Source organism: Camelina sativa, chromosome 6, assembly GCF_030686135.1.
Source record: "Camelina sativa cultivar CO46 ecotype springtype chromosome 6, ASM3068613v1".
In the NCBI taxonomy this organism is placed as follows: domain Eukaryota; kingdom Viridiplantae; phylum Streptophyta; class Magnoliopsida; order Brassicales; family Brassicaceae; genus Camelina; species Camelina sativa.
This window is the reverse complement of record NC_141885.1, coordinates 1,751,147-1,771,033: the sequence shown is the minus strand read 5'-3', so window position 1 is coordinate 1,771,033 and position 19,887 is coordinate 1,751,147. Positions and strand designations below refer to the sequence as shown.

The 19,887-nt window shown below is 34.3% G+C and overlaps 3 pseudogenes across 2 annotated transcripts; all 3 read right to left on the bottom strand.

Moving 5' to 3' along the window:
• Positions 1-1,321: 1,321 nt before the first annotated feature.
• Positions 1,322-2,055, bottom strand: LOC104790084 (SKP1-like protein 14 pseudogene; annotated as a pseudogene). Its single transcript, XR_015560179.1, has one exon. The product of XR_015560179.1 is annotated as an SKP1-like protein 14 pseudogene (transcript).
• A 9,432-nt stretch (positions 2,056-11,487) lies between these two features.
• Positions 11,488-12,432, bottom strand: LOC104790083 (SKP1-like protein 14 pseudogene; annotated as a pseudogene). The gene has a single exon (XR_015560268.1). The product of XR_015560268.1 is annotated as an SKP1-like protein 14 pseudogene (transcript).
• Positions 12,433-14,040: 1,608 nt separating this feature from the next.
• Positions 14,041-14,838, bottom strand: LOC104790082 (SKP1-like protein 14 pseudogene; annotated as a pseudogene).
• Between the last annotated feature and the right edge of the window lie 5,049 nt (positions 14,839-19,887).

Sequence of the window (19,887 nt, the reverse complement as noted above, 5' to 3'; positions counted from 1 at the left end):
CAAATTAACATAATTAATCCCTAACTATCTCACCTATATTTTAATTATAAAAATAAAATAAAAATCTTACCTATATTTTAATTATAAAAATAAAATAAAAATCTTACCTATATTTTTTTATCAAAATGTTTCAAAACCCATAAAATTGGTATATCATATAGATTTAAACTTGGAAGTATATATATCCTGTTTTAGGAAAAATGTGTGTAAGATTTGTTTCTTTCACGATTGTATATTTTACCTCGCATATATATAGAACTTTAGAGTACATGTGTATTGGTCATTAAACCCTATTTGGTCATTACGATTTGAATTTAACTAGAGTATAATGGGTGAAAAAGAAAGAGAATGAGCTCCAAACTTACAATACCCATATTAAACATGTAGAGAATACTCGTATGAGAGCTAATCGGCTCATATCATTGGGCTTGAAAGGGCCTATAATAAAATAATAATCTTGCTTAATCGGCCCATTGTGATGTTGTTCTTTCCACATCTTAAGACCAGAGAGATGGATCAAGTCCTCACCGTATCCGGATCCCATGTTGTTGAGAACAATTGGTTTGTTTTTCATCACCAACAAGATTTTCATAGAGATGGTAACATGTGGTAGAGACAAACCCTGATGAAACCGACGGCTACGCTCTTTCCACAAGTTATAAGTTCCTCCTTGCCTAGCCTTGAAGGAGGGTAAATGAATGAATTAATCTTAGGGGATGTAGCCAGAGGAGAATTTGGTCCCAAGAGTGAGGGACGTCATTTGATAGACCCATCTTATGAGCCACACTATCTCAAACAGAGCTTGAGCCAAGCTGTTGTTGAATCTTAGGGATCGCCACTTTATGCCAAATGAGAGATGACCAAGAAACATGAAGCTTCCAAGGACGGATTGAATAATAGGTGTCAAAAGCTCTAGAGCATTGAAATATAGTTTTCAATATCTCTACTTAATTTTATTACTAGTATTTATATATCATGTGTGTAGATAAAATACCCTGTTTGAATTAAGAATTTATTCTAATCATTTTTTTGTTCAACAACTTATATTAATGATTTTCTCAAATAAGCCAAGCCGTAGAAATTTTAACCTAGTCAATACTCGTATTGCGTAAGTCATTATTCTTGGAATTTACCCTAGTCGATATTTATTAAAAGTAAAAGGGAATAGAGAAACCCTAGATATGTCACATGTATCATGATAACTTTCCGGTGCCCAAGTCTTTATCAAACGGCGGCGCCGCCTGTATTCTACTGTTTTCCGACTAAGAATTTAGCAGAAACAAGAGACGAAGATAACATAACACCATGAAATTAAGTAAAACGAATCGAAACTAGAGAAACCAAGTCAATCCACACAGTTGAGAAAAACGATGAAAGAAGACAAATTAAAAGCCATCAACAAAAGATAATAGAAAACATCGATCGGAATCGACAATTAGAAAACGAAACCAAAAAAAAAGAGTTTAGGGTTTTGGTTCAGGTTCAAAAGCCCACGCGTTCTCCTTTCGAATATTTGCTTCTTCTTCGGGTGTGAAATCGCACTCGATGTTGAAGATCGTTCGAATCTCCTCTGGCGACATGTCTTTGATATGATCTGCAACGCTCTGGCAAGTGAGATCGAGAAGGTCTTTGACGTTGAGATAGTTAGCAGCGAGAATGATTGAGAAGGTTGTTTCGATATCAATATTTTTCATGAACTCTACGTCCCAAGTCTTGAGCTCCTCCGCCTTGGCTTCCTCTTCCTTGGTTGAATCTTTATCATCGACGTGTTTCTTGCAATACTCGATGACCAGTGCGAGGATCTTACCAGTCACGTTCGCCAGCGGGATTGCTTTATCGGCGCAGTCATCGTCGATCATGTGCCCTATGATCTGCAATTTACGAGCCACCGCTTCTTCAATCTCGAAAGTTACACCATCGGAGCTAGTCAACACAACCTTGTTCGAAGACATGTTGTTGTTTTTTTCTTTTGTGTGGCTAAACGAAAAAGAATTTTTTTAGGAGATTTAATCAGAGATATTGAATGAGAGATCGAAGAAGGTATGATGATCGTCTCTCTATTTATCTGATGAGAAGAGTCGGCCAATTATTGAATTTAGGAATTAGAAAATATGATAATTTTTCCCTTTTTAATTTCCAAAGCAATAAGGAAAGGGTAATAAAATATCTTTATTTATAAAAAATTCCTAAAGTATTTAAGGTCTTTAATCGTTTAACCCCAATTTTTTTTTGGTGGAAGATAATTAATATAACCCCAATTATACTACACACATTGTTCTAATATAAATGTTATACAAATATTGTAATTTCAAAGTTATATCTTAATATCTATACATCTAATATATATATATATATATTTATATTATTTTTTAACTATACATGTTTAAGAGCAATTGTTTGTAAGATATTACGATTAATGCCATCACTTTAAAAGGCAAAATATATTATAACCTCGTTAAAGATATATTTGGAATAAGAATTACTTTTTTTTTTTGTCAACCAAACATAGAATTAGAAAAGAACTCTAAGATTAATTGCCCAAACGGAGGATAATAGTTTACAAATGAAATTTTAGAAACTAACGTACGCGAAGATCGAACAAGGCAGTCTGTCCGCGCATTTGACTCACGCGGTATCCTAGTAAGAGAAAAAGAGGGAAATGCAGCTCCGAGCAAAACTGATATCGTCTAGTAGATTGGAAAAGGCCGGCCAATCTTCAGGAGACTACACCATCGCGACTAGCTTCGCACAATCAATCTTAAAACACTGACCCGCCAGCCAGGATAGACTCCATAACCCAAACAAAACATGTAACTCCAAGTGTATGGGGGAATAAGAAATACTTTTATCCATTTTTCTAGAAAATCTTTATTATCTACTATATATCTATGTAACCCAACACAACTAAAACCTTTTTAACATAGATTGTGCATTCAACAATTAATAATATAGATATTTAGAACATAGTGTTAAGATTTGTCATATTTATTTGATTTTGTCTTTTAATTGCTTTGAATCATCGTATAATACATAAAATTAAAATAAAATAAAAAAGAACTCTGCATATAGTGTGAAATAAATTTGTAAAAATGGATATCTTTTACTCAATTATTAATAAGAGAGAATTTGTTAAAAATACCCCTTTTGATATACCCCTTTTCATAACTACCCTATTTTTTGGCTATTTTTATTTTTGCCCTCCTTTAATTTTTAATGACCATTTTACCCTTAGATTATTTTATTTAATAAAAAGAAAAACAAATTTTTCCCGCCAAAAGAATTTCCGATATATTTTCCCGCCAAAAAAATTTCAAAAAATTTTCCCGACAAAAATTTTCGAAAAAAAAAATTTCCCGCCAAAAAAATTTACAAGGTGTTTAAAAGGTTTTATAAGATAGAAACCTCATAAAAACCTTATAAACACCTTGTAAAAGCTTTTACGAGATTTTAAAAAGAGTTTTAAAAGGTTTTTAAAAGGGTTTTTAAACACCTTTTAAACGCTTTTATATGGTTTTTATAAGGTTTTTAAAATGTTTTCAAAATGTTTTTAAAAAAGTGTTTAAAAACCGTTTTTAAAAGGTTTTTAAACACCTTGTAAACGCTTTTAAAAGTTTTTAAAAGCGTTTACAAGGTTTTTAAAAGATTTTAAACACCTTGTAAACGTTTTTACAAGGTTTTTGTAAGGTTTTTAAACACCTTGTAAACGAATTTACAAGGTTTTTAAAAGCGTTTACAAGGTTTTTAAAATGTATACATTTCAAAATTTTGGCGGGATAAAATAATTTTTGACGGGAAATTTTTTTCGATTTTGGCGGGATTTTTTTTTTATTTTTTTGGCAGGAAAAAAAATAATTTTTGGCGGGAAAAAAATTATTTTTGGCGGGATTTTTTTTTTATTTTTTGGCGGGAATTTTTTTTCATTTTTGGCGGGAAATTTTTTTGATTTTGGTGACTTTACATTCTTATTGTCATTAAAAAAGGATAATTTGGTCATTTTGTCCAAAAAAGGGGTAGTTTTAAAAATGGTCAACATGAAAAGGTATTTTTAGAAAATGGAATGGAAAAAGGTGTGTTCAACATCGTCTACAATATTAGACATTAATTCAGTGCCATATTATAAAAAAGACAAATGTAACAAATCAAAAAATGTTTCCATGTTATATTGTGAACGGGTTGTAAGACGGAATAAATTTGACTCAACTATAAAAAATGTATAAAACAAGGGTTAAATCCTCGTTTTATTCAAATACTCTCTCTGTTTCATAAAGATTGATGTTTTGAGATATTTTTTTGTCACAGATTGATGCTTTGTAAACTTCAAGAAGTAATCATTGAAAATATTAAATTTTTTGAATTGTTATTGGTTTAAAATTAAATAATATCTCTTTAGTCAAAGAAAAAAATATATTTAACTTAGTAATTATTTTTTTATTAAAATGTGTAAAAACTTCCAAACATCAATCTTTTTGAGATAGAGGGAGTATAAATTATCATTCGCATATATGCAACTTCAATATCATTTAAGGGAATTTAGTGGAAACTACCACATTTCCTAAAAAAACTTTTCTAAACTACCATATGTGAAAACATTTTTTCAAAACTAGCATAAATAAACTTTTATCACATATAAAAAGAAGAAATTATCCCTACAGAAAGTGACAAATTTAAAGAGACAAAATTGTTTTTATGACGTGGAACCAATAATAAAATATTAATTATTAAATATTTTTATGTTTTTTTGTGGACCAAAGAATAAACAAGTGTACAATAATTATTGTCCATCATTACGAAATTTGTTTTGTTTCAAATTTTTGTCTGCCAACATAATTTAAGTAACTTGTCCATAAGTATTAGTAAAAATAAAATGTCCACAGTTACAAGTAAGCGAATCATAATTCAAAAGATCTAAGTGGATATGACGCTTGTCCACGAACAAAAAAATTCGTAACTTTTCTATGATAAGAATTTAAGAAAGAAATATTGACGGCTAAGATATGATTTCAAAGTACTATAGACAAAATTATAACGGTGGACAAGAAATATGATGGACCAAAAACATAATGTCATGGAGCAATTAAATACCGTGGACAAAATAGTTATCCAAAAAATAAGTTTCGACTTGTCTACAAACGAATCTTATAGAATATAAAGTCTAGAGACGAATGTAACTGAGAAAGATAAATTATGAAGAATTTTAATTAATTATGCTTGTAGATCTAAAAGATAATGGAGTGAATGTAAACATTTGTAAGAAAAACAAAAGAATAAAAGAGAGAGAGAGTGTGTGAGAGAGAGATAAACATGAAGAATAAATATATATTATATATTTCTATATTAGATAAAGGGTATTTTTGTATTTTCATTTGAGGTTGTGGTATAGGGTGAAAAGAGTTACAAATGTGGTAGAAAGAAAAAGAAAGGTTTTGTAATGTGGTAGATCTGTTAAAAAACTCATCATTTAAATAGCACCCTAATCCTATAATCGGTGCAGTCAACTACATATGCATCAAGTTACAAATCATGTTTTGTGAAGAAGACTTGGTGTCAATTGTAATGGTGTGGTATAACCATATAGGGCACCCATTTGCTTTTAGAGCCAGTTAACCAAAAATTTTATATTATCCTTAATGCTCAATAAGATTTTTAGAGAATATAATTTTTGTTTATTCTAACATCTGAATTTTCTGAAATTTTTTATAAGAACTTTTATACTTAATAGGAACAGATGATGGAGTAAATACTTATAAATATTAAAAGATATAAATTATGATGTCACAAAAATACTAAAATCTAAATTTATATAATAATAAAAATTGGAAAAAATCTCAGTTCTATATTTTCATTTTCTAGAATATATCATCATTTTAAAAATATCTATTATGATTGTATTGTTCATCATGTTTTATTCATATTTTTGATCATAACTCTTTGTTGTAATAGTTGAGTCTTTCAAAAATAGTTGTGTTTATTTAATAACTTATTTCTTTTTAATTATACATACTTTCGCCTCATCTCAGATATTTTGCTACCAACTATTTGTGATTTGATAAATATTTTTTTTTTTCATTTTATGAAGAATTTAAATAGTTCGAATTTCAATAACTAAAGTTATTATATACTATAAACTTTTTAATTTAACATATATTATTTCAAATTTAAAGAAAATTTTAAAAATAATTAATTTAACAAAAAAGCTTTGAAATGATTATAGTAATGTAAAAGTTTTAATTAGCTTTAAATATGCACTAGGTAATAACCCGAACATAGCGCAGATAAATCAATTCAAATAAAATTATTATTTGGGATTTGATATTAGTTTGTATAAAATAAAATATGGAAATAATTCTTTTTTTTTGTCTTACTCAAATTTACGTTTATTTTATATAAAAATATGTTTCACTCGTGAAATATTTAAAAGTAAATAATAATTTTAACGCGGTAAAAAAATTTGTATGAAATTTATTTTAATAAAACATGAATAATTATTAAATTTTTAAAAGAAATTAACTTGTTGTTTTTTAAAGAAGTATAATATAGTTTAAAATTAAATGACTACAAATAGTTTAATTTATTTAATGAATTTTTATTTAAGTTTATAATGGTATAGATATAATTAAGATTAATTAATAGAGTTTATTTGCTAAAATGTGTTTCAAGCTCTCTAGCGACAACACATCAACATTTGATGAAGAATGCTTCTCTATTAATATAGAAGATTATACAATTGTATATCTCTATTTTTACTTTTCATTCAATACCTTCACTTCAACAAATACTTAGGATAGCGCATCTTTATCATCTTTTTTTGTATAATCTATATTTATATTATATTAATAATCGTTCAAAATAGTCCTCGCAAAGTTATGTCAATTTATTATGATTTTTTAGCAGTACCTCCTTTATGAGAGTGTTTTTTATCGTATTATTTTTTCATCTGATTTTTTCTTTCTTTGTGGTTGCATTTTTTACTAATTACTAATTACTGTTATAACCGTTTTATATGGTAGAACTTAGAACAATTGTCGCGTCGTAACTCTTATGTATTTTTTTCCTTTTATCATATAATTTCAATGTATACGTAGACATAGACATAGACATATCATATATATTATCTCACATCGAGTGTAATTAAATGCTCTCATATTTTCATAAATAATTATATATGATGGAAAATACAGTACTACATTATTTTATATGAAATCATTGACTTATATAAAGTAAACCGTTTTTTTCTCTCTCGCCTTAGACGATTGCGTACAGCTACCATTCCTAGCAAAACCTCTTCGTCCTCATCGTTTCCGGCCGGCGCCGGCTTTTCTGGCGTCTATCGGCCCTCTTTCCTGTTGTTTATGTGAAATACAGTTTTGCACCAGAATCCTTAAACTTCATTAATGAATTGCAAGTGCTTTTTATAGTGTCTTACAAAGTACATAACTGACTCAAACGAGGAAATAGGAAACAACTTTGACCACTAACCCAACTAAAGCCACTTGATTCTAACTGAAACAATGACTTAGTAAACAACATAACTGAAGCAAATGAAACGCAAAGCAAAACACAAAACAGAACAAACTAAGATAGACTCCAACAGACCCTCCCTTGAACTTAACTATTCAGTTCACTCAATGTGATCATTCCAAATGCTGCTCTAGCATTCTGAAAAGTAGCTAGCTTCAATGGTTTAGTCATCGCATCTGCAAGTTGCGACTTCGTGTTGCAGGACGAGCTTGATGACTCCTTGCCCAAACGGAGGATAAGAGTTTACAAATGAAATTTCAAAAACTAACATATGTGAAGAACGAGTAAGACAGTCTGCCCGCTTATTTGACTCACGCGGAATCCTAGTAGATTGGAAAAGGTCGGCCAATCTTTAGGAGACTGAACCATCACGACTAGCTCCGCACAATCAGTCTCAAAACACTGACAAATGAGCCCCCCAGTCAGGATAGACTCCATAGCCCAAACCAAAGCATGCATGTAACTCCAAGTGTAAGGGGAATAAGAAATACTTATATCCATGTATCTAGAAATTAAAATCTTATAATTTATTATCTACTATATATCTATGTAACCCAACACAACTAAAACCTTTTTAACATAGATTGTGGTGCTTATTTATATCCATAAAGAGCTTTGTGTAGCTTGTAAACCATTTCTTCTTTTTCTGGGACTTCATAACCTTGAGGTTGCTCCACATATACCTCCTCTTCTAGTTCTCCATGCAAGAATGCTGATTTAACGTCTAATTGATAAACTCCCCATCCTTTGTGTGCCGCTACAGCAAGGATCATTCTCACAGTATCCATTTAAGCTATGAGAGAAAAGACTTTTGTGTAATCCACTATATTCTCTTGAGCATAACCTTTCACAACTAACCTCGCTTCGAACTTAGCCACCTCTCCAAGCTCATTAAGTTTGGTCTTGTAGACCCACTTAACTCCAATTGCTTTGGCTCCATCCAGTAATGTGGTGATAGACCACATCTGATTTTTCTCAATGGAACTCATCTCTGTGTCCATCGCCTCTCTCCACTTTTGATTTTTAGCTGCTTTTTGGAAATGTGTGGGATCTGAAATAGTCATAAAAGCGAGATAGTCAACATTCAACACGTCAACCTTCACCATGTTGATTTCTTCCTCTGTATCCTACAGTTCCTCCCCCGAAGTGTAATCAACAGCCCATATTGGTGGCCTACAAACTATAGTTTCTCCAACTTGAGGCTGAACTAATTGGTTTTGATCATTAACTTCAACATTTTTGCATCATTCGCTACATCTTCTGCCTCATTTTCATCACCTTCTTTATTCATCTCCCTAGTTTCATTGTTCTCCAACTCAAGCTCAACATCCTGTTCGGCCGAATGATTTTTCTCTCAAGTCCATTTCATTTCTTCTTCAAAGATAACATCACGACTGATGTGAATTCTTTTCTCCACTGAATCATACATCTGGAAAGCTTTAGACTCACTGCTGTAGCCTAATATGACACACTTCACACTTTTGTCATCAAGTTTGGCTCGCTTGACATCTGAAATGTGAATGTGCCCCACACAACCAAAGATCTTGAAATACCCTACTGATGGCTTCTTGTCACTCCATTCTTCCCCCAGAGTTTTGTCTTTCACAACCATTGTAGGTGATCTGTTAAGAACATGATTTGCCCATTGTACAACTTCAGGCCAGAACAATCGTGGGATCTCTTTCTCTCGCAGAACTGTTCTCACCATGTTCATGATGGTTCAATTTTTCCTTTCAGCTACTCCATTCTATTGAGGAGTGTATGCAGTAGTCAGTTGCCTCAAGATCCCATGCTTGTCACAGAACTCCTTAAATTCTCCAGAATTGTACTCTCCACCTGATCTAATCTTAAGCATTTTATGAACATTCGAGTTTGGTTTTTCAACAAATGCTTTGAATAACTTGAAATGATGCAGAGCTTCTGATTTCTTTAAGGCAAAAGAGATCCAAGTTTTCCTAGAGAAGTCATCAATAAAACTGATTAGGTACCTCTTCTGATTGTTTTGACGAGGAGTAGTCGGACCACACAAGTCCAAATGAATGAGTTACAGCTTTTCGGTTGCTCTCCATGTGCTTTGTTTAGGGAAAGGCACCCGATGATGCTTCCCTTTCACACAAGCTTCGCATGTAGCTTTGACTTGTTGAATCGCTAGCAAGCCCATGACCATCTTCTTGTTGTGTTGAGTGAGTAGACCGCTGTAGCTTAAATGACCATAACGGTGATGCCACACTTCTGTTATGTTAGAGACATCAACTTGCAGACATTGACATTTTTCTCCCTCACCTTCACTTCCACATGTTTCAGCTATCAACACGTACATCCTGTTTGCAGTCATGATGGACTCATGTATCTTTCCTCTTGTTGGATAGAAAATGCTACACGTCTTCTGCATTCCTCCCTTGAATAGCACATCCAACCCCTTTTCTTGTAACTGTCCAACATTCAACAAATTGTTCCTTAACTCAGGAACATAGTAAACGTCACTTACAACATATGTTACTCCTCCAAACACAAAATTCACCACACCTTTGCCAACAACATTCAGCTTATGGTTGTCACTAAGCTTCACATGGTGAGTGAAACTTGTGCCCAGCTCCGAGAATATCCCCTTATCTCCACACATGTGATTCGAACACCCAGAATCCACGAACCACACATCACTCTGTTGTGCTCTAAGAAGCTCCACACAAGCCATTAGCAAACCTTCATCTTTCTCGTCTACCTCTGCATAATGTGCCTCGTTGTGTCACTTTGGACCAGAATCCCTTAATTCTTCATTAATGAACTGCAAGTGCCTTTTATAGTGGCTTACAAAGACAGAACTGACTCAAACGAGGAAAAAGGAAACAACTATGACCACTAACCCAACTAAAGCCACTTGACTCTAACTGAAACATTGAATCAGTAAACAACATAACATAAGCAAATGAAACGCAAAGCAAAACACAAAACAGAAAAAACTAAGATAGACTCCAACAATTTATTTTCTCTAAACTATTGTTTTGTACAGTTCTAGTTTCAAATAACATCGGTAAATATAGTTTATGGCTATTTGGTTGAAGATTATTGTGTTTGCATCTATTTTATCTCTTCGAGAGTTTTCCTTTTTGACTATGATCCGACAAGAGAATCGAAGTGTTGGCGGCGTCTCTTCGTCATGGATCCAGCCAGGCGGCTTCCATAGTTTCAAGTTTGAAACTGTTCGTTTCCACCATTGATGCTTCATTCCTTCACACAACAATCTATGCAAATCGTGTAAGGGTAATCAAACCCAGATTTGGGATCCAGGAGTATCCGATATTGGGTTTGAAGATGATGGTAATGAACTGTGGCTTAGTCGCTTCAATAAAAGATATGTTACACTCTTCTCGGCGAGGATCTCCGACGGAGGCCATCAATTCCCGAAGAAGCCTAGTGACATACTCTTCTCAAGGAGTATGGTAGTGACATACTCTTCTCAAGGAGTCTAGGAGATGGCAGTGTTCTCTCGAAGGTTTTAACAAGTTTTAGAGATGTGGAGGCTCTCTTCGGAAGGGAAAGTGAAAAGTAAGATTCGGGGTAAATCTCATCACCAAAACTGGAAGTCTTTTTCTCACAACGTTCCAAAGGAATTGTCAATATCAAAACTACCATGTTTACTTCATTGAGACATGTGAGAGATATACATGGATAAGAAAACCAAAGAATCTTCCAGAGGAACACAGTGAAATCTTGCTGATGATTTCAAGGAAGATACAAGATCCAGATTCATGTCATACAACTTTGAATTTACATTTACTAATCAAAAAAATGCTAAAGGCATTTTGGAGTTTCAGCAGCAAACTGATAGCCAATAAAAAGTATGTGAAAGAGAAACATAACAAATTATTTCTATTAGCCTATAAATCTAATGATAGCATGGTTACTCCCCACTCTTTCATTGAAATTGTAATAATTTCATGTATTTGGGTAAACGTTTGTTTTGAGATGTTTTTGTATCATGTAAATATTTTTTGATATCAATATATTTTGATTTGCTGAAAAAAAAAAAAAATCTAAGTAAACAGATTATTGAACATAATAACACCATGAAATTGAAAAGCAACCACAAACCATAAAATCAAAGACATACTTGAGACTAAATATTTAAGAAAGTCATCAACAAAGATTAAACGACCATCGAAATCAACAATTTTAAAACGAAAACAAAAAGTTAGGGTTTTGGATCATCTTCAAAAGCCCATGCGTTCTCCTTTCGTATCTCTTCTTCTTCTTCCGGTGTGAAATCGTTTTCAATATTGAAGATCTTTCGAACCTCCTCTGGTGTCTTGTCTTTGATGTAATCTGCCACGTACTGGGTCGTGAGATCTAAAAGGCTCTTGATGCTGAGATAGTTGGCAGCGAGAATGACTGAGAAGATCGTTTCAAGATCGAGAGATTTCATGAACTCTTTGTCCCAAGTCCTCACGAGCTCCTCCTTGGCTTCAGTTGCTTCAGTTGCTTCACTATCATTCGTTGCTTCAATTGAATCACTATCTTTATCGTCAACGTGTCTTTTGCAATACTCGATGACCAATCCAAGGATCTCTCCAGTGACGTTTGAAAGCGGGATTGCTTTATCGGTGCAGTCGTCCTCGATCATGTGCGCTATGATCTGCAATTTTCTCGCCACCTGTTCCTCAACTTGGAAAGACTCGCCATCAGAGCTTGTCAACACAATCTTGTTCGAAGACATAGTGTGTTTTTTTTTTCTTTCTCTTTTTTTTTTGGTGGTTTACACAGTAGAAGAAGATGTTTGGGAGAATGCTGAAGAAATTGTAACGTCGCTATTTATAATGAGTGAGTATCTAAATCCATTGTTGAATTTAGGGATGTAGTAATATTTTCTTTTCCCCCTAGAGGAAATTAACAAAATAAAGAAACAACAAAATCCTAATTTAATTAATTAGGCTCTTATCTTTGTAATAATATTTTACATACACATATAGTAATAAAAGTATTGATCAGATTTCTCTAGATGTTATCCTATTTGAGCACTTTGTAATTTAATTTTAAAAGATTAGCTAATGCTATACTCAAAATAATAATTGTTGTTATATTATAGGATTGAATTTATAAAATACTTTTTTTTTCTTTTCTGGGACCACCTATAACTCAATGTAAATTTTAATTATAGTGGGATTTTCTATTTATTAGTTTTTAAATAATTAATTTTACAAAATTTTACTTTGCTCTCTAATAATTTTACATTTTAAAAACTTGAAACATTGTTTAACAACATACATATCAGTCGAGTCTTCTTTAGTTTAAATACAAATAACTTAAGACTTTTGCAGATACTTAAATCTCTTTTTGTCACCATTTATTAACCTATCTAGAAAAAAAGGCTTATAAGAATTTGTCTCTAGTAAAATTTTGTTGTATAGTTACAAAAAATTGTGTAGTGATAACCCGTAGTTTTATAAGAATTTGTTTCTAGCAAAAATAATTTTGTTACAGATTTGAGACCAAAAAGTTTTGTAACTATTTTGTCGTCATAAAATTTCCCCTTAGAAAAAAATTATCGCAAATTGCCACAAGTTAGAGACAAATTAATATGTCACAAGTTGTTACTAATTGTTACATTTATCTACTCCTATTTGTTACAATCTGCGTCAGAAATATTAGTATCAACTAGATTAAAAAAATTACAAAATTTCGTGGCTAATAGCCTCACAAGAAGCTACCCGGTTATTTGTCATAAATTTGTTACAAATTGGGACCATATGTCTATAGTATTGTAGCTAATTTAGTGTGTATAGTGTTGTAGCTAATTGTTGGAAAAAAATTGTCAAAAAAATATAAACAAAATCTTTATAATTTATATAAAATTTGTATTTTTCAATGTATAATTAAAATACAAAGAATAAAATTTTCTCCAAACTCCACTTTAGCCTTCCGCCTCTTCCTCACTTTCATGTGATCTTCTTTCATCTACTTATCTGGCACTTGTGTTGCCCTTCCCCCCTCGTAAACTCTATACTGTATTTTCTTTTAATGCAAAAAAAAGCCCTTTAACACAAAATTTCAACTCAGCACATTACTGAGACCTAATCTTAATCAGTCCATTATTGAAAAAACTTAGAGAGACTGACACATAGGATGGAGGTGAATTAAGTACCTGGATGAGAGTCTAGGTTTTTTTGTTCCTATGAATGTTAATGAGAGTCTAGGTTTTTTTGTTCCCTCATGATGAAATATAGGATTTCTAGATTTGGGAACGAAAAAAAAATGATTTTATTTCATACGTATAACGTGGCTAAAAAGAAAAAAGTAAATTTACCTAATTATTTTAATAAATTGATAAGGGATTTCAAAGATATGGAGAAACCCGATAGAGAACGGCAGCGATGTTTTGTTCTACTTTTACTGCCGGCGAAGATTCTAAATCGCCGAAGGATTTTGGTGGACGATTATAATTAGGGATTACGAAAGCATATTTTCATACAGTTATAATATCTCAGCAAAGAAAGAATAAACAACGAAACTGAATCAATAGATAAAAATCGGAAATTATTATTATTATTCATTCCTTCACCAAAAAAACAAAAAAGAGAGAGTAATAAAAAAAAAAAAGTTAGGGTTTTGGAGCAGCTGGTTCCTCAAAAGCCCAAGAGTTCTCCTTGCGAACTTTTTCCTCTTCTTCGGGTGTGAAATCGTTCTCGATATTAAAGATCACACGAACCTCCTCTGGCGTCATGTCTTTGATGTGATCTGCAACGTTCTGGCAAGTGAGATCAAGAAGGCCTTTGACGTTGAGATAGTTAGCAGCGAGAATGAGTTGAAAGATTGTCGCCAGATCTTTATCCTTGAGAAACTCTGCTTCCATTCCTTGATCTTCGCGGCTTCTTCTTCAGACATTGAATCATCTTCCTTCTTCTCCTTGGCTTCCTTGCTGATCTCTTCTTCAGCATCTACAACATTGACGTGTGTTTTGCAATACTCGATCACCATGGAGAGGATCTTTCCGGTGACGTTTGTAAGCGGGATTGCTTTGTCTGCACACTCGTCTTCGATCATGTGCCTTACGATCTGCAGTTTTCTCGCCACCACTTCCTCAATTACGAAAGACTCGCCATCAGAGCTCACCAACTCTATCTTTTTCGAAGACATATTGTTTATGAATTATGCAAAAGCTATTGGAATGAGAGAGATTGTTGAATGATGAATGGAATAAAGAGGAGTCGAAGATGGTCTATTTATAAAGTTTAAGAGTCGGTTAATTGTATTTTCCTTTTCACAATTGGAAAACTTGTGTTTCTTCCTTTTTCATCCAAGTCCCAATCATAATAGGAAAAACCAAATACTACTTTAACTAGGTTTTACTTTTAATAATTTTGGTCTTAACCGCAGGTAAAAATTCTGGACTTATCTAGTAGATTCTACAACATACAATTCCTTTTGTTTATTTATTAATATTATTATATATTAAAAATAAAATATATAACATCTTATTATAAATGTTATACTATTTTAGTATTTCGTAATTTAATATTTTTTATTGAATAGAAACTAGTGTTATTTTTAATATAAAAATGGTACCTATTGGCTATTGCTATATTAAAATATAGGATTGGACTTAAACTAAAATACAACTTACAGTTTTTTGTATCACACACAGATTTACAACTTGCTGTAAGAAGTTTACCAAACGTATTGAGAGGATTAACCTTAGGCTACGTTCTCGTAATTTTCTTTAGGCGTGCAGTCATATATCACAATATCACATTGTATCGTTATTCTATAAAGTGTTGATGAAAGAGTTTGTATTGTTCGTGTATTCTATAAAGTGTTGTTCACCGGAGAGATATGGTTTCTTATATAGCAATCAGATAAGATTAATTAGAATGGAGATGAAACATGCTTTAACAACAACATTAATTATAGAGGCCAAAATTTTTGATTACATTCTTGAGAAACGCTCTTCCTCAGATGCTTTGTTTTGTGTTTTTGGCATCTATTTGAGTCAAGACAACCAGGGAGTGGTATTGTTTCTTGTGTCACTTAATCAGTTGATTTCCTTTAGTGTCCTTAAATATAATTTCTCCAGAGTACGACCACGACCACAACCACAACTTCTCTTGTCTTCCTACTTAATATACTTTTGTCAAAGAGAGGTTCAGCTGCATCATCTCCTTCAGTTGAATCATGATCGTCATTGACGTCGATTGATGATGATCTCTTATTGATTGAAGAAGAAGAGTACAACACATATATAAAAAGAGGCTAACAAGATATTCTATACACTACAAGAAAAACGATGGGACACGTCGGTTTAATAACGTCACAATGTAAACCGACGTTCAAAGTTTTGAAAGCAAGGAATTTCCCGTCGATTTACGAACCGACCCAAATTTTATTTAGACAAAATAATTCATTTGTTAATTTTTTTTTGAATAAAATATAAAATTTATTTCCAAAAAATGTAGTTTTTACATCTAAGTGCAGCATGTTTTTAATTCTTATGTTGATACATAACTAGAAATTGTTTTTGTAAAAACTGGTGCCTTTAGCGTGATCCCAACCACTACTCCATATAAGATGTGAACCTCCCTCCAGCTTGAAGAGAGAGCAGCTTGTTCCGGACCTGTCTATCTAGATTTCTGATGAGCTGATCAGAGGATATTGGTGTCTTTCCATGGCGACGTCTATTTCGCTCTTGCTAGAGCGTATAAATCGATGCCTGGAAAGCATAGCAGAGTAGAAACAGAGTAGCAGACCCCAGAGAAGTGTCTACTAGGAGATGCACGTTGCTGTCCCAGTCCGTAAAGAACTTGGTCATAAGCAACTTAGAAACTAGACCTGTCCAAACCGCTGAGGAGTAAGAGCCTTCGAAAAAAAGATGGTTTCAGCTTTCTTGTGACGTAGAGCAAAGAGAACAGGAGGCGTCAACTCGTAAGTTCCAGGACAGCATGCGATCGCCCGTTGCTAACCACACTATGAAGAAGAACTTAGGAGTGCCCTGGGAAAACCAGATACCAGCTGCCCATGGTTGCCGCTGTCGGGATGTCCGTGTTTGCTCCCAAGTCTCTTTTGTCTAAATTTAGTCTTAAATTGATCTTTTTTGCCCCGCCAAAGTACCACATCCTCTGTTTCCAATAGTCCTCTGTTTCGTATTGTCATGAGAACTGCTTCGAACTGATTCAGGTGGTCTGCTCAATGGTGTCTTTGGCAATGAGTGAGTGCCTCCGCCACAGTGGCGTGGAGACCAATCCCCAAATCAATTGTACCCCGGGAGGCTGCAATAGTGAATAAACAGCCCAGTGGCGACCAATTATCATACCAAAAGGAGATACGTTCTCCATTCTTAACCTCATATCGAAAGAAACTCGCGGCTAAGGCTCGGTATTTGAGTAGCTTTCTCCACATCTAGGAGCCGGATGTTGTGTTAGCTTTTATAGACCAGAAAGAACCCTTATGGAGTATGTAAGTTCGAAGCCATTCCACCCATAAGGAGTTCGACGCCAACATTCTCCATATGAGTTTCAAACAGCTCACCTAATTATTTGCTTCTTTCAAAGAACACAAACCCAATCCACCTTCTTCCTTTGGTAAGCATACATCTATCCATGAGACTTTTGCTTTTTTTTTTGTATTGAGAGAGGGACCCGACCACAAAAATGCAGAACACATACTGTCTATCTCCTTTGTACAAGCTGTTGGCAAGCGGAATGCTGACATCCAAAAGTTTGTGAGGCTGTGGATAACTGAACTGATGAGCTGTAGACGGCCCGCAAATGACAGATAGCGCCCTGTCCAGCTGCTGAATTTTTCTCTGATGCGCTCTAGTAGCGGTGTATAGTCGGAAGTTGTCATACGCTTGGTTAAGAGGGGCAAACCAAGATAACAGACTGGTAGAGAGCCTGATGCAAATGGGAATGAGCGAAGAATCACATCTTGTTCAGTATTTGTAACTCCGACCATGTACAGTGTAGACTTCTCTAGACTAATATTCAGTCCTGAGAAGCCTGCAAAGTCATGAAATGTCTGAAGAATACCCTCAGTAGACGCCTTGGTCCCATCTATAAACACCAATAAGTCATCAGCAAAACATAAGTGTGTAAGACTGATATTCTTACATCGCGGGTGGTACCCAACTCGTCGCTCCTTGGCTGCTTTATCAAGCAAAGCGGACAAGACTTGCATGCATATCACAAATAGATAGGGAGATAAAGAACAACCCTGTCGCAACCCTCTTTCACTGCAGAAAAGTCCAGACAACTCACCATTCACTTGAACTGAAAATGAAGCAGTGGTAATACAACGCTCAATCCAGTTGATAAATTGTGTCAGGGAGTGCATAGTGCCAAAAATACTAAGCAGAAAAGGCCATTGAATAGAGTCAAATGCCTTAGAGATATCAATCTTTATAGCACTTCTAGACGACACAATATCCTTATGATAATTAGCAACTATCTCAGAAGCCAGGAGGACATTCTCCATTAAAAGCATGTCCTTGACGAAAGCAGACTGATTTGGAGAAATAAATGCAGGCAGAAGCCGTTTAAGTCTGTTGGCAAGAAGCTTGGATATCACCTTATATTTCACATTTCAGCAATAAATAGGTCTATAGTCCTTCATCTCTTTCACCTCTTTCTTCTTAGGAATTAGAGCTAGAATGGTTGTGTTTACACCCTTCGGTAAAAAACCAAATTTAAAGAAAGATTGAACCGAGACAACAAAATCACTCTTAATGACAGACCATGTCGCATTAAGAATCTCTTGGTATAGAAAATAAGATATCACATATCTCAGCGTCTGTGACATCCTTAACCAACATTGTCTGATCCAATTATGATCATCGATATGGCAACAAACTCGAGAGCTCCGCTTCATCGATTGCTTGATAGTTAAGCAACTTATGTCCCAGAAATTCTCGAAAGAATATCTCCGCCTCCTGCTTAATTGTCAGTTGTGTATCTGCTATACTACCATCCAAACACAGAACTTCCTTTATTGCATTACGTGCTTCACGGGCCTTAGCCGCACGGTGAAAAGCCTTATTGTTCCCATCTCCAACCTTAAGCCAGTGTAGTTTAGATTTTTGTTTTAAAATTTTTTCCTCCAAACCTGCTACAAATAGCCATCGACTATAAGCAACCGCTTCCCTCTGCATTGTCTGATCGGTAGGATTTTGCATTGTTTCATTTTGATAAGCACATAGATGTGCAAACACTTCTTTAGTTTTTTTTTCCAGATTGCCTAAACGATCACGACTTAACTGATTTATTTGCGGCTTCAAGGCTTTTAACTTTTTGGAAAACATGTACATTGCTGAAGTCGAGTGAAACAACATCTCAGTACCGTCCCAGAACTCTTTAACCACAGGCAACAAATTTTCATCCTCTGCCAAAGCGTTGCAGAACTTAAAAGGTCGTCGTAGTCGAGGTTTTTCTCCCCCAAATTTAATGCGGCATCGTAAATGATCAGAGCAGCCTCCCGCCTCAAAAACACCATAAGACTGTTGATATTCAGCCAGCCAAGTATCATTGACAAGAACCCTGTCAAGCTTCTTACATATAACACAAAACTCACGTTTATGGAACCAAGTGTACAGCGGACTGTGAGATTGCAAATCACTGAAGGAGCAATACTGCAGTGCCTCCTGAAAATCGCGCATTCCATGTGACATAATAGGTTGAATATCCGAGAGTGAGTGCTCATCCCCCTTCAAAATTTCATTAAAATCACCAAAGACCATCCATGCTTTGTTACGGAACAATGGAGAGTCTTGGTGAAATTTCAAATCCTCCCACAACACTTTTCTTTCTTCAACACCATTAGCTGCGTAGACAAATGAAACAAAAAACTCCTTTTCAGCACCTTCCAGCAAGACCGAGCAGGTGATCAATTGACTGCTTGTGTAACACGGTGTGAGATGAACATTTGAATTCCATACCACTCATATCCTTCCTTTATGGTTGAAAGGATAGTTAGTTAAGGAAGACCAATCAGGAAAAACAGAAGCAAGTATACTCGCAGCTTTAGATTCCTTTACCCTTGTTTCCAAAATACAACCAAACTGAAAATTACCTTTCTTAACCCAATCTCGAACTACGGAATGTTTTGACATTTTGTTGAAACCGCGAACATTCCAAAAGAAACTCGACATAAGTTATTGTTGGGTACCCGTCCTACTCTGGTCTCTTTGAGGTTGAGTAGAAGGGTTGGTAACAAATTTATGCGCATTTTTTGAAGCACGTGGAATAGATTCCCGCATGATAACAATAGCTTTGACTCCACAGCCGTTCTTTCCCACCGTAGGCGCAATAGAGTCTGCCTGTGCAGATAAAGTAGGGTTTAGAGGAGCTGTAAAAGAACTACCAGCAACAATAGAAATAGAGGGGTTCG